At 47.6% G+C, this 11,001-nt stretch overlaps 1 long non-coding RNA gene across 1 annotated transcript; it reads right to left on the reverse strand.

The window, feature by feature from the left end:
- Positions 1 to 5,603: 5,603 nt before the first annotated feature.
- On the reverse strand, positions 5,604 to 7,349 carry LOC140697205 (uncharacterized). Its single transcript, XR_012074059.1, has 3 exons — positions 7,271 to 7,349; positions 5,796 to 5,952; positions 5,604 to 5,704 (listed from the first exon to the last, which is right to left on the reverse strand). It is a non-coding gene; the product is annotated as an uncharacterized lncRNA (long non-coding RNA).
- Positions 7,350 to 11,001: the final 3,652 nt, after the last annotated feature.

The raw sequence follows: 11,001 nt of genomic DNA on the forward strand, positions 1-11,001 counted from the left end.
ATTACTGCTCCAAAGTTATGGAAGCTGTTCAACCTACCACTAGGTCTTATTTGAAACTATTAAGAAAGGAGCACATTTATTGCTACATCACAATTTTGGCTTTTCACGCATTGTAACTTTATTTCAACAGAATTGGTTTCCTTCGAAAGCCTATGCATTTTAATTTATTCATTTAAAAACATGAGTCTGAGAAAGGGTCCTCAGGGTTCACCAGACCACCCTACGTGGGCCACCAAACTAGTCCGCCCACAGCACAGAAGGGAAGCATTGATGAATGCCTCTGTATGTCAGGCAGTTTGTAACACTTATTTCTCTCTTTCTCAGCCGTTTTATTTTTTAATTTTTAAAAATCATTATCTACCTATGGTCTCAAATTACAAAAATAATTTAAGTCCTATTATAACAAGTGAAACAACGCAAGAAAAGATTATATGCGAAGGCAGGTATAATCACCTCCCGAAGAAAGCCAGCATGCCCGTGCCCCTGCTTCCGTAAACACACGACAGCGCTGATTTACAGCTTGCTTACACCAAAATAGACTTATTCTACACACGTTATTCTGTAATTTATATTCGCCACTTGGCAATTGACACTGTAACATAGATATTCCTACAAGTCTGTGACTGTATTTTTTCAAGTTTCTTTATGCATATTTATATGAAATTTATGTGAATGAAATCATATCATGCACATTAGTTTTTTTAGTGCAGCCTTTTTCTTTTTGCCTGCTTTCTCACATCCCTGACTTGTATTAGTTATCGATCACTACATAACAAAGCAACTCAGAACTTAGCAGCTTAAAACAATAACAAACGTTTATTATCTTAGAGATTCTGTTGATCAGGATGTTGGGAGCACTGAGCTGGGTGGCTCTGGGCAGAGGGGCTTGGATGGGCTGCCTTCATCTGAAGGCTTGACTGGGGCTGGAAGCTCTGGTTCCAAGTGGGCAGCTCACGTGACTGGAGGGCAGGTGCAGGCTGTTAGCAGGAGGCCTGTGTCCCTCACCACATGGATCATAAGGCTGCTTGAGTGTCCTCACAACATGGCAGCTAGCTTCTCCCAGAGCAAAACCTGAGAGAACACAGTGGAAGCTACAATGTCTACGAGCTAGCCTCAATACTCACATTTCTCCATTTTGTCATGTCCTGCTGGTTACCCAGGTTGGTCCTCTTCACTGTGGCATTGAACACCAGGAGCAAGGCTCACGGGATGCCTTCCTGGATGTTGGCTACCAGGGCTTTCAACGACCTTGTCCTTCAAGGCCACCTCTCCCAGGTAACCCATGTTAACAGGTGTGCTCCACGCTTACATGAACATCAGCAAGTAGATTCATACTGGAACCTACACAGTCACCTTATGAGATAGATGTTGTTGAAGTTATAATTTTAAATACTTTTAAATACTTAATATAAGTCTCAAATTTACAAAAAGTTAGTGAATTTTAAAATAAATATTTTTTAACATTTAAAAATAAAGAAACTGAAAGTCTAGTCTAAGATCATGCGACTAAAAAGTGGAGCTGTTGGAATTCGGAGCCAAGACCACCAGACTCCAAAGCCCACGCTCCTCCCACGACACTAAGCAATGGACATCACACCGTCTCGCCAGCCTCCCTCTTGGTGACAGCCCCGAGTCCCCCTACCGAGGACTGTCACTCATCCTGACTCCTCGTAGAAGTGGAAACTCAAGCCTTCTCTTCCCAGCCCTGTGCTCTCTGCTCAAAGCCCAGGCGAACAGTGCCTGCTACCCACTCAGCCTCGCCAGGTACCAGATTCTCTGTCTGCCCTGAGCCTCAGTCCATCCGATGATTTCTTCTCCTAATTTTACAATGAAAATTTTTCTTGATGCTTTTATCCTTGCCAGTGCAAAGAGAGGTAAAGAGTCCACCAAAGGTATGGGTTTTCCACCAAGGAAGTGGAATGCAGAAAGAGAGAGCAGTTGAATGGGGAAACAAAGACGAGACAGGAAAAGTGTCCTGTCTTCCTCCAGAAGCCTGCAGTCTGTCCTGAAAGCCGGATACACGTGCCACAACAGACTGCAACACCACCAACACGAACACAGCACCACAGAGCAGACACAGACGAGGTCAGGGAGGGCAGGTCAGCGACCGATGGGCAGTGTTCCCCATGTGGATGAAGAAATCAGTGCTTCCCCTATGATGCTAGCAGGTGCCCTGAGGAAAAGGATTCTGTGATCACACGGAATGAGAAAGTACTGGGTCAAACTAAGGCAAACAGTGTTCTCTTGAAAGGCTGAAGAGCCCCGTGAATCCCCAGAGGAGGGGAAATGATACACAGGTTTCCGAAACCGAGTTGGCCATGAAGTTCTTCTCCCCTCCCCCTCAGGAAGCATCTTATATTCCCCAGAACATGGTTTGGGAGTTGCTGAAACAGGGTAATCTAAGTTCTGTCCTGACCTCAGTAATGTAAAGCATGCGACCAACACGGCGGCGTCTTCCCTCTTCTCCTTAGGTCAGTAACGAGAGACGAGGGTTTTCTGGTTTTTTGTTTTGTTTTGTTTTGTTTTGTCTTGCCAGAATTCTCTATTTATTTACTTTAAAGAAGAAATACACATATATATGTAAGCACCAGCAAAGGTTTCACTCTTCTGTGCTGATACACTTCAGGCCCGGCTCTACCTTGCTGCAGGGAGAACTTAATCACTTACAGGTTTCTCTAGAGCAGGCCTCAGTTCAACCCCGCCGCAGCGTACACTGCAGCCCACATTACAGAATTCCACTGGCATGCGGCCCCTCGGCGCCCCCCTTTGCAGTGGTAACGCTGCGCTCCCGCGATTTACACGGGACGTTTGGGAAATACCGGCCGCGGGCGAACGGCCGGCGCCTCTCCCCTGCCGTTTACAGCCAGCATTGCGCCCCCCCCTCCCGCCCCAGCCCGGGCGGCGTCGGGGGCAGGGCTGCCAGGAGCCGCTCCAGCTGTGCGTGTGCTCCGACAGCAGCGGCCCACAGGCTCACCCCCGTAAGAGGACTCCTTTGGGAAATGGTGGCCCCCGGAAGGGGGCTTGGGGAGGCGAAAGAAACTGGGAAAGACTACAGATTCTCATTCCCATAAGGAAACGTCGGGAAACAGAAGGTTTCTTTCCAAAATTGCTTTTCAATGGTTAGCCAACAAATTCCGGTTTGTTCATGGTCTGTAGATGATCTCAGCAAGGCCAGAAAAGCCAGGCTCCAGGTACCCTTCTGCCGCGCGCAGACGTGGGGGCCCTGCGGCCGCGCGTGCGCGTGCGCGTGCGAAATTACAGGGGTGCGGAGCGCGGCGCGCTGATGGAGCTGACGTGCCCGGGCGGCACCGGCTCTCCCTCGCTTGCGCCCTTCCTCCCTGTGGAGGGGCTCTCCGCTCCCAACCACAGGCCCATCAGGGAGAGACTGTGGCCTCACTGTGGATGGGGACTGTCCTCCTCTTGCCTGGACGGGCCTCAAAATTGGCGTTTCTAACGAATACCAGAAAAGGCGGCGCCTCCCCCGCAGTAAAAACACTTTCATGGGTGACTAATCAGTAATAATGCTGTAAATGACCCGTCTGCAAAACCTTCAGTGCCTGGAGATCTAAATTACGCTCATCTTTCTCCCCAAAAATTAGGTATAATATTATAATTTCAAGTAATGCAAGAGCAATTTCTCCCTTCATTGGATACCAAGCTCAAGATGTTACAGGAAAAAGAAATAGCTTTTACCGCTGATATGAGAAATTTAAAAGAGAGACAAGTGTGAGCAAACAAAAGCTGTCACATCAAATACTGTGGGGGAAAAAATCGAGAAAAAAATGCCAGAGATGCTCAAGTCTAAATAAAGTCATTTATTTGTTATTTTAACCCCTTCACCATCAGAGTTACTGGCGGAAGCTAGTTAATTCTCCACAGGTGGGACTGACTGGAGACGGCTCTCGTGATAACTGCTGTACTGTGGCCTGTTTCTCTTACAGGGTTTCCAAACACAAACAGAATGGCGCTGATGCTTCTCTGGTCCTAACTCCTCTGTGTGCATCATTTCTTCTGAGAATTCAGTCTTGTCCAATTTCTTCCACACAAGCAAAGAACCTAGACCATGAGTTCCCAAAGGACAGGAGCCCCACACGGCTTGTGTGTTTCTGGTAGATGGCAAGTGTTTGACAGAATGTGATGGGAGTTGTTTCTTGAATTTTCTGTCCTAAGCAGGTAACAGGCAACTCAAAGATAAGACTCCTTGTGGGGAAGAGGAACTCTAGCAAGGCCCCCTAGAGAGGGAAAAGTGGAGAAAATACAGACTGGACAGATCTTGGGTTCATCCCTTGCTTCTTATTGGTCAAGTTCACAAGTCTACTTCCTAAGCCAAGATTATGAGCTTTTACTAAAATTGAGTAAGTCTTTCCAATGAACTGGGGACTCACTGTGCACCCTACAGTGGACCCTGGGATGAGTAAGGCACAGCTGCCATCCTCAAAACTCTGCCCCGCTGTACGTCCCACTCACTCCTCTGCCCAACACAGTAAGGCTTCTGTCTCCAATAAATTGCTTTGGCAATGGTTACCAGGACCTCTGGAGAGAATTCCAGACTCAGCTCCCACCACCACCAGACCCAGCCCCGCAGCACAGCACACAAAGCCCCCCAAAGTCACCATGTCCCCCCACCTCTACAGCCCTGCCTCCACCAAACCCAGTCCTGGTTTCCCACTTCCTCCAACCCTCAGCCCACACCCACTCTACACGCCAGGGCTCGCCCCGCTCCTGCTCTGGGGTGACCATCCTCCCTGCATTTCCTCTTCTCCCCACTGTGTGATGTACTGGTCCAGCTCCTTGTGGTTTACGCGTCTGACCATGGGGCTAATGATAAGCACCTTGCAGGCAGGAACTCAGCTGCTTTGCCTTGGAACCCCCAGGGCCTTGTACTGAGATGCAGGGCAGATGCTTAAAATGAAACTGAGTGAGGGATGCTCAAGCTATCCACCAAAGGCAACTCCCTGGGATTCTGAACAGGTAACATGAACTCTCAAAATGAATCTGGTTAAATGAGGTGCTGTGATTTTCAAAGTAACTCACACACAGGACGCAGGGGCAGTGGACCCCAGCCAGAGTCACAGATTCCTTGGGCAATCTGACCCTTGCTCCATACTGCCCTACTCCTCCCACAGCCCTGCGCCTTTATTTTAGGACCTTCTTCATTGTTCCTCACCTCGTGCAGATTTGTTGTGGGTGGAGGAGAAGGTGCCCCTGCAGCCCCGGGTACCCTGTGATGACCGCTTGCCCACCTGCTTCTCCAGCGTGCTGCATCTTCAGCGGCTCAGCATTGCCACTGACCCCAGACTCCCCAGGCGGGTGCTGGAAGGAGCCGCTCCCGAGAGACCCGTCCTGTGCGCCGAGGGACACGGGGGAAGCGAGGGCCGCGCAGCCACGTGTTCTCAGCCCAGACATCCTGACGTGGGTTTCTGCGTGGGAAGGAAAAACAGGCACACTCTCTCCGAAAGTCTAGAATTTGTGCTTTGTGTTATCTCACAACTTCATATTTGGAAGAGGTATTTTAATTTCTTATGAGTGGTGAATAATTATGTAATTCCACCACCTTCTTAAAACTAAGATGTTTCCAACTGACTCCGGTCATCTGGGGCGGACAGTCTTATGGAGACTTGGCATTCTTCCCCTTGGTTCTGAGCCAGTGTGTGCCAAAGAAATTCTCTAGTCCGGTTGGAACAGCTCATGATGGAGACCCATCCTGCACAAAAGAGGAAAGGAAAATCGCTCTTCCCTCTCAAAGTGAATCCTTAAAAATTACTTCTGAAACACAGACGTCTGCTTGCACTCACCACTGAGCCCACTTTCTGATCGTTTCCAAATCCCCTGCCGCCTTCAGTGCCGCTGAATGTCTCCAGTGTTCTATTTTGCGCTTGTTTGTAAATCAGTCCTGTGTTCTTCGAAATTCCTCTGTGGGTCTTCTTTACTCTTCTTTGGTTGTAGAAGAACCTAGGGAAAGGTTCAAGAACATTGGTTATCCAACCCCACTGTGCTCGGTGGTCTACAATGTTTTAAATCATTGCCTGAAAGGCACTCCTCTATCGAATGCTCCCGTTCCAGGCTCATCCCTGTCCATCATTGTCACTAGGTCATCAACATTTCTGAGTATCTACGGCACCCCAGACCCTGTCTGGAGCCCTGGGAACAGAGTGAGCAGACAGACGAAGTCCCAGATCCTGGGTGGCCATGTGGAGTTTACACTCCAGAACTGCCCAGAGCTGACTTCATGACACTCACACCAGAAGGTAATAGTTTCCTTAAACACAGATAAGGGATTGCCAGTCGCTAGGATGAGCTTATCTTTTTTTTCCAGGACCTAAGTTTTTTTTTCCTCATATGTATTTCATATTCCTAGCTGGAGGAATATCAAAAGAATCTGAATATCACCATCTGGAAGTTATGCCACGGACTCCAGTGGGCAGGATTAGAGCTGAGTTTCTCTTCTTCCTCTAAAAGTCTATTTCTTCTGTTTCGAAATGAGCACAAACATGTCTGATTCCCTAATGAGACGAACCCAGAGCCTAAAAGTCCCGAATGCGTCACCTCCCACACCTCCACCTGCCCACGCTCCTGAGGCTCTCTCACGTAGGGGGACGGTTGTGGGGGAGAGGGTCCTTCAAGCATATTTGCTCGTTGGTGACTTCTCTTAACCACTCAGTCAAACGTGCTGAAATACACAAATGTCAGAAGTGCAGTCCCCAGCTACTCCCCAAACAGTCCGCTGGTCTGTCTGGGACCGGGTTGCGTAACGGAGCCCCAGGGAGCCATTCTGGTCTCAGTAGCATGTAATGCCGATCAGCATTTTATCAAGTGTCACTGTTCTTTGTGAGCGTACCCCAAGTAGGTGTTACTGTCAAAACTGCCGGTATTTTTAAGAAATGGAGGTTTGTTTTTAATTGAAATCTAATTGATTTACAATCTTGTGTTAGTTTTTGGTGTACAGCATAGTGATTCAGTTATATATATATATATATATATATATATATATATATATATTCCTTTTATATTCTTTTTCTTTTTAGGTTATTACAAGCTATGGAATATAGTTCCCTGTGCTCTACAGTAGGACCTTGCTGTTTATCTATTTTATATATAGCAGTTTGTATCTGCTAATCTCAAATACCCAATTCATCCCTAACCCCACAACTTTTCCTCTGGTAACCATAAGTTTGTTCTCTATGTCTGTGAGTTTGGCTCTGTTTTGTGAATAAGCTCATTTGTGTCAAATAATGGAGGATTTTTAACTGAAAACGTTCACTTTTTATACCTCTGCTCTATCAGTTGCACAGTGATGTCTCCTCCTGTCCATCCAGAAATGCGTCACTTTGCTTTCTTGCTGATGCAGCTCTCTCTCCTGCCGTACCAGGCTGTGAGCTCCTGCAGGAACATTCTCGCAGCATCTGGCAGGTGAGAGAGCACCATGAACACAGAATGGCTTTTTTAATTAAAACTGTATTTTTATCTCTCCCCTGCTAACTATTAGTTAACGGTTATCGTCTGTGGAGTTGCATTTATAATATAACACTAGCTCTCCCCTGCACTTTCCCAGGACCAATCCCATTTGGAAACTTCCTCTGATTGTCACGCAGTGACTTGGTCTGAACTGGAAGGAAGTTTCTAAATTCCAGCAGCTATTGCAGACTGCCCGTCAACAGAAGTGTATGGCAAGCACACTTGCCGCTGGGAAGCCCACGCAGGCGTGCTAATTTACATCCCTTTGCAGTTGTTAGTATAGGTTTGCGATATAATAACCTGCCACTGAAAACAGAGAGCCCCCAGATGCCTCTTTAATACTGAGACGTGCGCAGGCTTTTAGCCTCGCGGAGCTGCAGTTTCCTCGGCTGTCAGGGGAGGCTGAGAAGAGGCCCCATCTCGCCAGGGGGAGGCGGGAAACAGAGAGTGAGCACAGGCAAAGCCCTCGGAACAGCGCCAGGCGCACCATTAAGGTTAGCGTCCGTTAAATCCTTGTAGCCTCAGGACGGAATAACTGGAGACACGGACAGAAAGAACTGCACAAAAGTTTAACACGAGGTTCTCTTTGGGGGAAAAAATATAGCTTAACACATCTTATAAAACCAGATCACAGTGAGGAGGTTGTGGCTCAGTGGCAGAGCATGTGCTTAGCATGCGCGAGGTCCAGGGTTCAATCCCTGGTACCTCCGTTAAATAAATAAATAAACATAATCATCTCCCCACCACACACACAAAAAAAGTGTCACGCAATCCCCCTTCAGAGCTCCATCAGAAATGTTGTCTTTTCACACACAAGACTCACACTCAGACTGTCTGCACTCACAGACCCACATTAAATGCCACCCAGACGAAGCCAAGCAACTGATCGCCAGCAATACTTTATACAAATTGGTTTATATTCCTGGACCCAATCCTCAATATTTTTGCCATATTTAAGTTATCTCAAATACGTCATCAGAAAGGCTTTTAGTGTGCTGGGCTGTAATGGAAAAGAATCCGAAGTATGTGCGTATATGTACATGTGTAACCGAACCACTCTGCTGTGCACCTGAAACTAACGCTGTCAGTCAACTGCAAGTCAAGAAACAATAAACACATAAATTTTTTAAAAAGAAAGGTTTTCAGTGGACAGATTTGAATCTAATTTTTCAGCTGGAGAGTAAATGACTAGCATACTGTGTGCATTTTCTGAAATATCAGGTATGTAAGCTATTTGAATACTGGGCCTATTCTGCTGTCCATGAACAATGTGCCTCGACATTTACAATATCTTCTAGCACAGTTGCCTGGAATAAACTGGGTAAGAAAGACCTGAACTTTTTAAAAGATGTCCCAGGCCCTTACTGTGAGAGGTTGGCAGGGCCTTTTGGCGGGGACGCAGTTCACGGCGTAAGCTGGCTTTGCGTCTAACGCAGAGATGACCGCGAGGCGGGGAAGCTCTCTGCGGAAAACAGCACACTCACGGAAACAGACCCCTCGCAGGCGGGGCGGGACAAAGCACGTTCCTGCTCCTATCAGACGGTCAGTTGTTTTACCCGCCTCCAGCATGTATCAAAGTGCATTCCTTCAAAAAGCAATCGCCTCTTTTTCAGCTGGAATGAGGTGTTACTACACCGAGTGGCATCTGTCACCTCCCCTGCTTGTAAAGGGGGGTGGCAGGTTATTGCAACTAACCTGGGTGGCATCAGTGGATCTTCACACAACAGAAGGAATGTGAGACTCTGGAAGGCTCCAAGGTTGCCCAAGACCCAGGCAGAGCCATATCCGTCCAAGGCCCTCTGTGGTCCGTGTGCCTCCCTTCCACCCTGCTCACGCCTCCCTCTGCAAGGGACTAGCGGGTCCCAGAACCCACTTGCTGGCTGCACCAGGGGAGCTGGCTCCAGGGCCCTGGCTGCCCCGTTCCACCAGGAGGAACAGGAAGGAAGCCCTCCTCCCGCTTCCCTGATGGCACCAGCTGGGCACAGCCTCTGAGCCCCCATCTCCAGAAGCCCGTCCTCCACTGCATTCTGCAGTGACAGAGAGGACACACGTCACGCACAGGGGCTTTCTTTTTCGGTGGTGATGTTCATGGTCACTTCCAAGCTAACACTGGTCATTTCCAAGCAGATATGGAGCTGATACCAGCCCCACTGCTATTACCTGACCACCTACCAATAAAATGGCTGGACACATTTATTATGTACACACACGCGCACACACACACGCTCACATATAACCTAATAACTTCCATGCGCGACAAACTTTTAAAACTCTTCAGGGCTCTGAATGTACGTCATCATGTCAACTGATGACAGGCCGATGCTCAATATGCCATTCGAAAAAAGTACACACCACTCATAAGACAGAAGTTCAGCCACCTTAATTTTTCTAGCTTTGTTTTTGCAAAATCCTGCTTTCCCCTTAATGATGGCTTACATAATCATGCACTGCAGGGTGTCAGGCACCGCACTGAGAACTTGGTCTGGGTCATCGGGTTAATCCTCACAGTGGCTTCTGAGGGAGACACCTATGGCCACATCTTCTGCAGATGAAGAAACTGAGATGCAGAGTTACTGAGTAACTTGCGCATCCAGGTTCCAAGGGGAAGACCCGGAGCTGGACCTGAGGCTGTTAGCGCCTAGAGGCTGGACTCCCAACTCCTTGGATTCTCATTGAGCATCTTTCCCCTTAAAAGTTCCAACAGCTTAGCCATCTGTTACTGACCTCACCTTGTCCACAATGCTGAAGAGTAGAAGGGGTTGACACTTTCACATTAGGAAGGTGCTTTCTCCCCGTCCATCCTCGTCTGTAGGGAATGACATAAAATATCTATAAATTAGATATTAGTTCTCGATAGACATAACACAGTTAACCTAAAAATGGTTTCAAAGAGTAGAGGAACTACTTTCCATCCTTGGTAGAGGCATTCATTGTTTGAGGTTTATTATTGGTCAGCACAAGCGTCGGACTCCAGGAGGAAGAATAAGAAGTACGGAGTCCCGTCCTGTCCCCAGAAATCCAAGTTGAGTTGTACAGATACGCTGCGAATTCTGGAAAGTTCTGCCTTTCCGGGAGATAAATCGGTTCAGCCCTGGAAGCTCACTTAACAAAAATGGAGGAAGAAAAGATGAAAGTATTTCTCAGGGGGTAAAAATATATGTGAGCTTTCCATACTGTAAGGGCGGCTCCTTTTCTCACGGCCAGAGGAAAGGCCGCAGCTACTCAGGACCCAGCAGCGAGCCCGCTGCTCCCGGAAATGAGCAGGAACTCGGTTGAGCTACATGGCAGGTGCAGCTTTGCATGGAGCAAGTAATATTGCTTATGCTTTACTATTTTTAATATGCTATGAAACGGTTTTATCTTTTCAGAAAAAAATTTCACAGATTAAATTGCACTGCTTTAACTTAAAATCGATGGGGTAGACATTTCTCCTTTTGTTTAGGGGCGCAAATTTCAGAATCGTTTTAAAATCGATGTCTGATTTCTCAAACGTCACGGCTGCTGCCCTGGGTATCTGTCTTTCAGTGTGACGAGCGCCGTGCTGAA

The sequence above is a fragment of the Vicugna pacos genome, chromosome 6, assembly GCF_048564905.1.
Source record: "Vicugna pacos chromosome 6, VicPac4, whole genome shotgun sequence".
NCBI classification, from domain to species: domain Eukaryota; kingdom Metazoa; phylum Chordata; class Mammalia; order Artiodactyla; family Camelidae; genus Vicugna; species Vicugna pacos.